The following is a 10,411-nucleotide window of genomic DNA, read 5'->3' on the forward strand; positions in this document are numbered from 1 at the left end:
TTCTAACAAAACAACACAAGAAAAAAATTGCATAGTCAAAATCTCAAAATACTGAATAAAAGCAATCAAAGATGAACTGGGGAGGAAAAAGTTCAAATCAATCTTCCAAATTTCTATCTTGCTAACATTTTAACTAGCCTTCTAGGAGAACTGAAAAATAAAAGGCAGGGAAAATTGTTTTACTTATGGTAATCATTCAATGTCCATCTTTTTTTTTTCCTGGCCAGGCAAGGAATCTGCTTCCTTGCAGGTGTTGTACCCCCCCACCACCACCACCAGTGGCTAGCGGAGCTGGCAGCAGATTCAGACAGTGAGGAGGTTGGGGAGGAATATGGGCCAGTCCTGGAGTCTGGGGAAGGCTCTGAGGAGGGCTCTGTGTTGGAGGCAGAGAGGGGGCCAGGGCCATATGACAGTTATCAGCTGCTTCAGAGTCAGACATCTGCATGAGGCAGATGAACAGCTGGAGCCTGTTCCCAGTGTGCGCATGTGCAGAGTTGCCAGACGAAGAGAACAGCTAAAGAACAGGGGTTGACTTGGGGGTGAAGCCACAGGTGGACCATGAATGCCTCCCCCCCCCCTCGAGGAAATAAAAGAGGAGTGAAAGGGGAGTGGAGTTTGCAGGAAACAATTAGTTCTCTTCATTGGTTTGTGACTCTCCGAGACTCTTTGCCAAGTATTGCAGATATCATCCTGGCAGCTCTCCAAGCCAGATAAGGTCTGTGACTATAAATCCTCCCTCGAAAGACTTTGCTGGATGTGAATGAGCAGAATTCACAGTAAATTAATAAAAGGGTTTTTTGTCGGGACAAGGTGTTTGCTTCCTGCTCTTGGGAAGCCTCGGTTAGAACAGCAGGCATTTTTTTAAAAACACCACTCATTCTCAAATCCACTCACCAGTTCTGTAATGTAGGCTTGCTGGCCATCCACGTATTGCAGAGCATAGCGCTCGGAATTATTCAGGTTCCACCTATGTTAGAGACAAACAATTGGAGTTTTGCCAGGGTACAGAGATTCCCCCCCCCCAAAAAAAAACCCCCAAAACAATTGGGTGTTTCAATCTCCCAGGAAAAAACCTGGATCTTCAAGGAGATAAATTGTCTGAATCATGCAAATGTTTCCTCTGCTACTCAACTAAGTTTTCTATAAGGTTTAATCAAACTCTGTGTTTACTTGAAAGGAACATGACCCTCACAAAAAAGGGAAGGGTGATGGAATTAAGGAGAAATTATACATGCCTATATTTGTGTATATACACATGCACACCCAGACTGGGGGTGTAAAATTCTGTGCAACAGCCTACTCAGCCTTTACCAGTTCCTAGAGATGGTTTCCTACCTCCATAAACATGTTGTGCAGGCAGCACACAAGGCTGTGTGTACAAACCAGAAGTCACACTCCAAAACAGGGAATAGTGAAGACAAAATAACTCTTCGTACTAATTGAACTAACTGCCAATTAAACTTCATTTCTTTTACCATGGGTTTCCAATTCGTAAAATTGATTCTTCTCTCCCTTGCAAATATGTAAAAGAGCTAGACAAGAACAGTTTTTCCCCAAATGCCATCACTCTGCTAAACAAATAATTCCCTCAACACTGTCAAACTATTTATTAAGTCTGCATTACTATTACTATTAATCTTCTCATCGTTTCTATCACCCATCTCCTCCCACTTATGACTTCAGGACTGTAACTTTGTTGCTTGTATCCTTACAATTTATATTGATTGTTTCTTAGTATGATTTGTTTGCTTATTTGTACCCTATGACTATCATTAAGTCTTGTACATTATGATTCATGATGAATGTATCTTGTCTTTTATTACAGAGAGAGCATATGCACCAAAGACAAATTCCTTGGGTGTCCAATCACATTTGGCCAGTGATGAAATTCATTTTTTTTTTACTACCGGTTCTGTGGGCATGGCTTGGTGGGCATGGCAGGGGAAGGATACGGCAAAATCTCCATTCCCTCCCCACTCCAGGGGAAGGATATTGCAAATCCCCATTTCCTCCCCATTCCTGGGGGAAGGATACGGCAAAATCTCCATTCCGACCCCACTCCGGAGTCAGCCAGAGGTGGTATTTGACGGTTCTCCGAACTACTCAAAATTTCTGCTACCGGTTCTCCAGAATACGTCAGAAACTGCTGAATTTCACCCCTGCGCTTGGCCAATAAAGAATTCTATTCATTCTATTCTATTCTTTCACAGATACAAATCACCTTCTCTTATCTAAAACACATCTAAAACATACGAAGAACGATATGATAGCACTGTTCTTATATCTAAGGGGTTTCCATAAAGGACAGGGAGTCATCTATTCTCCAAAGCATCGTGAAGGCAGGACAAGAAGCAATGGGTGGAAACTAATCAAGGAGAGAAGCAACTTAGAACTAAGGAGAAAATTCCCTCATAGTAAAACAACTTGCCTCCAGAAATTGTGAGGGCTCCAGTCCTGGAGGTTTTGAAGAAGAGACTGGACAAGCATTTGGCTGAAATGGTGTAGGGTTTCCTGCCTGAGCAGGGGATTGGACTAGAAGACCTCCAAGGTCCCTTCCAATTCTGTTGTTCTTTTATTATATGGACAAGTAAAGACCTTTAATTCCAGCAGGAGGATGGAAGAGAAGATAGAGAGGAAGAAAGAGTGAAAGGGAGTGAAGAGGAGGTGAAGGGGCAAACATCTGGATAAATGGCTGCTATCAGTAGTTTGGGGTCTTCGTTGATATATAGCCGTGCTTTTCAACTTTGACAACTTGAAGATGTGTTCAACATTCAAGTTTAAGAAAGCTAAAGTGTATTAATGAAACAGAAAGCAGGCAGATCTCCCATAACTTAAAGCAGGCGTGGGAAAAGGCAGTCAGTTTTTGCAAACATCTGGCAGCCAGCAGCAGCTTCCGTCCGAAACTGCCCTACGAATTAGTCTCAGACTTTTTCTGCTGATCTGCTACAAAAGCAAAAGCAAAAAAATAAATAAAAAGAACAGCTACTCACACTTCACAGACTTCTTTCACAACTGCTGACAGAGGTTTAGCCTGTAATTAAACATAAATGGCATGTTGAGGGTTTCCACATGATTTGAACCGTAAGCCGAGCCGGTGCACGGAGAATAAAATTGGGCACCTCTGAGCTGGCAACGATTCTTCCATGTGCCAAATGGGTTTTTTAAAAAAAGGATGTCAGGATCCTTTACCTGATTCAGTTCGATGAGCTGGGAATCGCCCCCATCATCTGCACAGCGATTTTGACCACATCTTTGGAAGGTGGCATGGTCAGCCCTTCCCTAGGTTGACCGGGAGGTCCTTCCTGCGAAAGCATGCAGAGGTCCCTCATCACATATGCTATCCAGGCAAAGGAAAAATGTATTGCTAAGATAAAGGTAAAGGTTCCCCTTGCACCTATGTGCTAGTTGTTCCCGACTCTAAGGGGCAATGCGCTCTCCGTTTCAAAGCCGAAGAGCCAGCACTTTCGGAAGATGTCTCTGTGGTCATGTGGCTGGCATGACTAAACGCCAAAGGCGCACAGAACACTGTTACCTTCCCACCAAAGGTGGTCCCTATTTTCATACTTGCATTTTTACGTGCTTTCAAACTACTAGGTTGGCAGAAGCTGGGACAGAAATGGGAGGCTCACTCAGTTATGTGGCACTAGGGATTCGAACCGCCGAACTTCAAATTGACAAGCTCAGCATCTTAGCCACTGAGTCGCCGCGTCCCTTAAGATATTTTATATCTTAATTTAAGATATTTGATAACAATTTTTGTTGCATGCATGATGTACAATGACAATAAAGCAGCGATGGGTTCCGTATCCTGTTGCAACCAGGATGATACAATGGGGCTGGGCGTATACCACATGCACGCACACCGCATGAGTACTGATCGCCAGTGATGCTCCAGCTACTCAGCGGAGCGTCACGTAGGCGCCGTACACTCTGTACGCGTAAGCCCCGATCGGCTCAAATACCAGTAAGGAGGATGGGCAGGTGGGTGGACCCTCCGGAGCACTGTACCGGATCGGTACCTGGTGCTCCCAGCAGGAACCGGTATGCCCGTACTGGGGTGTACCGGTCATATCCCACCACTGCAATAAGGCTATACTATACTAAAAAGTCTGTAGAGATTCTCAGTCATCAGATTCAATTTGGGTTGAACACCCTTTGAAACCTCCAACTGTTTCAAGGACCCTCTAAAAGGATGCAAATGACCAGCTGTCTGCAAGGAGTATACATCCTTCCATTCCCCACCATCCAGACAGAGCTGAAGAAGCTTCTCGGATGAGAAGCAAACGTCTTCAAAAAGAAAAAAACAAGAAAGTCCAGTTGCCTCCTGAAAAAGCACTTTTGGGACAACCTTGCCCTGGATGACTGAGACTCTCTACAGACTTTTAGCTATACAATTTGGGATCAACAGCCTTTGAATGGTGTGGGAGAAGGAATGGATTTCCAGAGGAAAAAGTGAAGACTATAGGAACCAGGAGCATCACTCAGGTGATCCTAAAGACACAGAAAAACTCCAAGTGGCCTCAATGACCCTCTAGAAGGATGCAAATGACCAGCTGTCTGCAAGGAGTGTATATCCTTCTCGTACTTCGTAATTTAATAAGCTTATATGCTTATATGCTTCTATTCCCCACCATCCTGTCAGAGCTGAAGAAGCAGGCTACTTCAGCTGACTGCAGTTCTGCAGTTCGGCTGTTCAAATCTCACCGGCTCAGGGTTGACTCAGCCTTCCATCCTTCCAAGGTGGGTAAAATGAGGACCTGGACTGTTGTTGGGGGCGATATGCTGACTCTGTAAACCGCTTAGAGAGGGCTGAAAGCCCTATGAAGCGGTATATAAGTCAAACTGCTATTGCTACTGCTATTGCTAGCTTCTTGGATAAGAAGCGAAACGTCTTTAAAGAAAAACAAGTAAGTCCAGATGCCTCCTGAAAAAGCACCTTTGGGACAACCCTGACCTGGATGACGGAGAATCTCTAGAGATTTCTCTCCCCTTGCATGGTTGAAGTGGGGTCGAGAGGCATGGTCAATGCGCCTTCCCTGACATAAGAGGCCCAATCCTGGGAAAAGACTCAGCTGCTTTAAAGAGTTGCTGACCAAACGTGATCGGGGTGCCTTTTTTTAAGAATCAAATTCGAAATGCTCCACAGCTTTACTTGCAAACCATCATTGCTCCCTTGTTCCCAGAACTTTGCATGCAACTTTGGGTGGGGGCGAAAAAGAGAGAGGGGAGGAGGAAGAGGAAAAATCACTCAAAATCACATCTGTCTGACAGGCGCCACTGCAGAGAAGGATTTATTAGTCGGAAGGGGTGGAGAGTTAAGTAGAAACCCACAAATAGATCTAATTCTAGGAACAGACCCTTGCTTAATGATTAAAAGTAGAGTTTGTCATTTGGATGATTCAAGCCACTTCCTCTTAATCCCATGGAGAACTGGCTGGCGTGCTTGGCATTCTTCCACCCAGCGCCTTATGGAAGGCTGAGCCATCACTGAACACTTTTAGTTTTTGGAAAAGTTTATTATTTTTCTTACTCATGCATACATACATTTCACAAATATACATTTCTCATAAATATTATTAGTGTTATACATTATCCTTTAACATTTATAAATTCCATTCTTCCCCTAAAAATATAGTAATGTATTCGAGATTGCTTTCCTGCCATCCCGTACAGTACATCCATCTTATATTACAGCCATCACTGAATACTTAAAAAAAACACCTCAATTATCTTTAAAAAAATTCAATTAACTTAAAAAAATCTCAACTTGAAAAAAAATCTCAATTAACTTTTAAAAAATCTCAATTAAAAAAATCTCAATTAACTTTTAAAAAATCTCAATTAACTTTAAAAAAATCTCAATTAACTTTAAAAAAATCTCAATTAACTTAAAAAAAATCTCAATTAAAAAAATCTCAATTAACTTTTAAAAAATCTCAATTAAAAAAATCTCAATTAACTTTTAAAAAATCTCAATTAACTTTAAAAAAATCTCAATTAACTTAAAAAAAATCTCAACTAATTTTTAAAAATCTCAATAAATTTTTTAAAAAATCTCAATCAACTTTAAAATCCAGCACTTAAATTAAAAAATGCATGCAATCCCTTTGACCCTCAACCCTGTTCAAAACTTACACACCCAAAACACACCCCAAAACCCCTTAGTCGATCTCAATTTACTCAAACTTAATCTCAATTAACTTTTTAAAAAATCTCAATTAACTTTAAAAAACCTCTCTTTTTTAAAAAAAATCCAGCACTTAAATTAAAAAATGCATGCAATCCCTTTGACCCTCACCCTGTTCAAAACTCTTTCTCTCTCCCTCTCTTTCTCTCTCTCTCTCTCTCACACACACACACACACACACACACACACACCTCCTTTAGCTCACCTTTTAGTTCTTGCAAGCGCTCACCTTGGACGTTTCCAGCCCAGGCTACCTCGCAGGGCTCCACGGGTGACTTGAGAGCAGCCGGGCGCTTCGCGGGGAAGGAAAGCTGAGTTAGCAAAAACAGAGAGAGAGAGAGAGAACCGATGCCCGCTTTCGATTCCTCCCCGTCTTACCGGGACGAAAAGAGGAGCAAAACTTCGGAGGGAAGCCAGACCTTGCCAGGAGGAGCCGAAAAACTTCAAAGCCTGCCCGATCTCGCTTTTTTTTTTGCCCACCCCCCTTACCTAAACTTTCCCTCGGATCCCACAGTCCTCTTCCGCGTCCGCCAGCAGCTCTCCGCTCCCCTCCGCCTCCGCTTCTTAGCTCGGGCTCCCTCCGGGCATCCTTGGCCGGACTCGGGCTGGGAAGCCAGCAGCGCTCTCCAAGCGAGGAAGCAGCAGCAGCAGCAGCCTCCGCCGCGGCCCCGGCCCGAAAGAGGCTCCCGCAAGGCCGGCGGGCGCGGAGAGGAGGGCGGGCGCCTGTTGGCGAAGCGGGGCTGGGCAGAGGCGAGGGAACGGGCGAAGAAAACGGGCGACGCATCAGCCGCCGCCGCCGCCGCCGCCGCCGCCTTCTGCCCACCCAGCCACCCCGCTTGGCTCGCCGTCCTTCTCCCGCTCGGCGCTCCGGCAGTTCCGGGGCGGTGGCCGGCCAGGCTGCCCGCCCTCGAAGGAGGACGGCCGTCTCCGCCCCTGGGTAGAGGGAGGCGGGAAGGGCGGACGGGCGGGCTGGCCGGCGGAGGAGCGCCAAGGCGCCCACTCTCCTCCGCCTTGGCGCTCCCTCGCCAGATCCGCTCCGAGCGATGCTGGCCCGAACCTGCCTGCCCGCCAGACGCGCTGGGTCCTTGGCCAGAGCCTGTTGCGCCCGTTCGGCACGTGCGGAGGAAGCTCCGGGGCGGCCAGCGAGGTTCCCAAAAAAGGGGCTGAGACCGCCACGATGCGATGGAAGGGAAGGCAGTAGGATTAGGATGGGATGGAATAGGAAAGAAGGGAATGTAGAATAGAATAGAATAGGAGTAGGGTAGAATAGGAGTGGAGAAGGAGTAGAGTAGAATAGAATAAAGAGTAGAGTAGGAGTAGCAGCAGGAGTAGGAGTAGAGTAGAATGGAATAGGAAAGAAAAGAAAATGTAGAATAGAATAGGAGTAGGGTACAGTAGAGTAGAATAGAAAAAGAGTGAAGTAAAGTAGAGTAGAATAGAATAAAGAGTAGAGTAGCAGCAGGAGTAGAAGTAGAGTAGAATGGGATGGAACAGGAAAGAATGGAATAGAAAAGAAAACATAGAATAGGAGTAGAGTAGAGTAGAATAGAATAAGAGTGGAGAAGTAAAGTAGAATAGAATAAAGAGTAGAGTAGCAGCAGGAGTAGGAGTAGAGTAGAATGGAATAGGAAAGAAAAGAAAATGTAGAATAGAATAGGAGTAGGGTACAGTAGAGTAGAATAGAATAAGAGTGGAGAAGTAAAGTAGAGTAGAATAGAATAAAGAGTAGAGTAGCAGCAGGAGTAGGAGTAGAGTAGAATGGGATGGAACAGGAAAGAATGGAATAGAAAAGAAAACATAGAATAGGAGTAGGATAGAGTAGAGTAGAATAGAATAAGAGTGGAGAAGTAAAGTAGAATAGAGTAGAGTAGAGTAGGAGTAGAGTAGAATGGAATGGAATAGGAAAGAATGAAATAGAAAAGAAAATATAGAATAGGAGTAGGGTAGAGTAGAGTAGAATAGAATAAGAGTGGAGAAGTAAAGTAGAGTAGAATAAAATAGAATAAAGAGTAGAGTAGCAGCAGGAGTAGGAGTAGAGTAGAATGGAATAGGAAAGAAAAGAAAATGTAGAATAGAATAGGAGTAGGGTAGAGTAGAGTAGAATAAGAGTGGAGAAGTAAAGTAGAATAGAATAGAATAAAGAGTAGAGTAGCAGCAGGAGTAGGAGTAGAGTAGAATGGGATGGAACAGGAAAGAATGGAATAGAAAAGAAAAGATAGAATAGAATAGGAGTAGGGTAGAGTAGAATAGAATAAGAGTAGAGAAGGAATCGAGTAGAAGAGAACAGAATAAAACAGAAGTAGAATAACTTTATTGTCACTTTGAATGTATGCTAATAGGCATACATTAAAATGAAATTGTAATTCAATGAAATGCAAATTCTGGGCTTTAGTCCTGCCAGCAATATCTGTAGTTTTGGGCTTTTTTTCAGCGGGTTACGTGAACTGTCCAAGGAAAGTCGGTCCAGCGAGCTCATGGCTGCTTCTTCAGCTGCATCAAAGAGGTGTGGACCCTTCCCCAGGCTAGCTCCCCCTTCTCCTTTCCCCACAAATTCTCCATTCTGCTCCATCCTGGAACTGTACTCCGATGCCCACCTTCTCCTTAAGACAATTCAACTCTTGGCCCTTTGCCAGAAGGAAGAGGGGGCCGAGAAACAATCCCTGGCAACTATTTAGACTGGCCAACAGATGTGGCTTCTGGCTGGCAGAGGAACAACACGGACAGCTGGCTTGCCGTGTGCCAGTCACAGACTTTCCACAGACTCCATTGATAGTCTCTTTGCAGGGCTTCAGATGCCTTGCAAAGAACTTTTCCTCTTCTTGCCACAATCCTTCGAGGTTCTCCAGTCTTCCCAGTGAGTCCCACACTGGAGCATTTTCATATCCCCACGATGGCTAAGCTGGTGAATGCCAGTTCTGGTATTTCCACTTCAGGAGAGGCTCCGCTGTCCATGAGCGTGGAGATGACTAAGGAAGTCAGCCATTTGGAGAAGCAAATTCCAATTCTGGCTTTTTCCAACCCTGGACAACTGTAGATGTCAACGAGGCCCATCAAAAAACATTTCTGAACATGCGAATCAGAGGCATCGGTGAGGCAGACGCTTATCCCCGATTCAAAAACAAAGGGAGAGAGGATACCTCCTCTTCAACAGCATCACTGCCACCGAAGGTATGTTGGGTTTTGCTAAATCACAAAGAGGAGTTAAGAGAGGAATTACGATGTATTTGGGATCCTTCAGTAGAGGTGTTAATATTGTGCCTGGTGATGGGAGCCAGACACGATTGGTTCTTCCTATCGGTCCATGATAGAAAGTGTCCTCACGTCAGGGGTGGGTTTCTCGCCCCGTTCCAACCGGTTCGGTTGGAACGGGGCCGGCGGTGTCCTCGTGCATGCGCGCAGCGCACGCATGCGTACTAGCGTCTGTGCGATGCTCCAGCTGCTCCTGGAGGATCGCGCAGGCGCTGTATGCGCCCTGCGCATGCGTGGAAGTGCCGAACTTGTCAAAACCGGGTAAGGAACGCGAGCGGGCGGGTGGGCCCTTCGCCGTTGCCGGAAGTTACTTACTTCTGGGTTCGCCGACCAACCAGTTCGCGGGGACTGCCGCGAACCGGTTGAAACCCACCCCTGCCTCACGTCCTGCATTATGTTGGTACGCTGATTTAACTGCTGCAGACAGGAAGGCATTACGGTGAATGATCAATTCAGCACAAGAAACCATTGGTTGCCCTCTGACATCATCAGGTCTCCTGCTTCAGCAGAGTAAGGAAGACACTCAGGGATGATTCCCACCCCGGGCAGTGTCTCTTCTCACTTCTACCATCAGGCAGAAGACATTGAAGCATAGCCAGCCGAACAAACAGGTTTAAAAATAACTTTCTATTGTCAGAGTCTTAAAACACAACCACAATCACTCCACGCGCACGTGGAAATGTAGGATTAGTTTTTCTTTTTTCTAATTACTTGCATAGCGATTATTCTTTATGCTATTTATGTTGTTTGTAATTTTTGTCATGGATTGCACCAGTGAGGCTAAAACCAATTTCGTTGTATACATGATGTACAATGACAATAAAGGTTATAGCAATAGCAATAGCAGTTAGACTTATATACCGCTTCATAGGTCTTTCAGCCCTCTCTAAGCGGTTTACAGAGTCAGCATATTGCCCCCAACAACAATCCGGGTCCTCATTTTACCCACCTCAGAAGGATGGAAGGCTGAGTCAA

At 45.0% G+C, this 10,411-nt stretch overlaps 2 long non-coding RNA genes across 2 annotated transcripts; both read right to left on the minus strand.

Annotated features, from left to right (window-relative positions):
* Positions 1 to 879: 879 nt before the first annotated feature.
* Positions 880 to 3,213, minus strand: LOC116517745. The gene is made up of 3 exons (XR_004256486.1): positions 3,190 to 3,213; positions 2,991 to 3,031; positions 880 to 967 (listed from the first exon to the last, which is right to left on the minus strand). It is a non-coding gene; the product is annotated as an uncharacterized LOC116517745 (long non-coding RNA).
* A 2-nt stretch (positions 3,214 to 3,215) lies between these two features.
* On the minus strand, positions 3,216 to 7,062 carry LOC116517744. Its single transcript, XR_004256485.1, has 3 exons — positions 6,677 to 7,062; positions 6,393 to 6,480; positions 3,216 to 3,302 (listed from the first exon to the last, which is right to left on the minus strand). It is a non-coding gene; the product is annotated as an uncharacterized LOC116517744 (long non-coding RNA).
* Positions 7,063 to 10,411: the final 3,349 nt, after the last annotated feature.

Source organism: Thamnophis elegans, chromosome 14 (assembly GCF_009769535.1).
Source record: "Thamnophis elegans isolate rThaEle1 chromosome 14, rThaEle1.pri, whole genome shotgun sequence".
Lineage (NCBI taxonomy): Eukaryota > Metazoa > Chordata > Lepidosauria > Squamata > Colubridae > Thamnophis > Thamnophis elegans.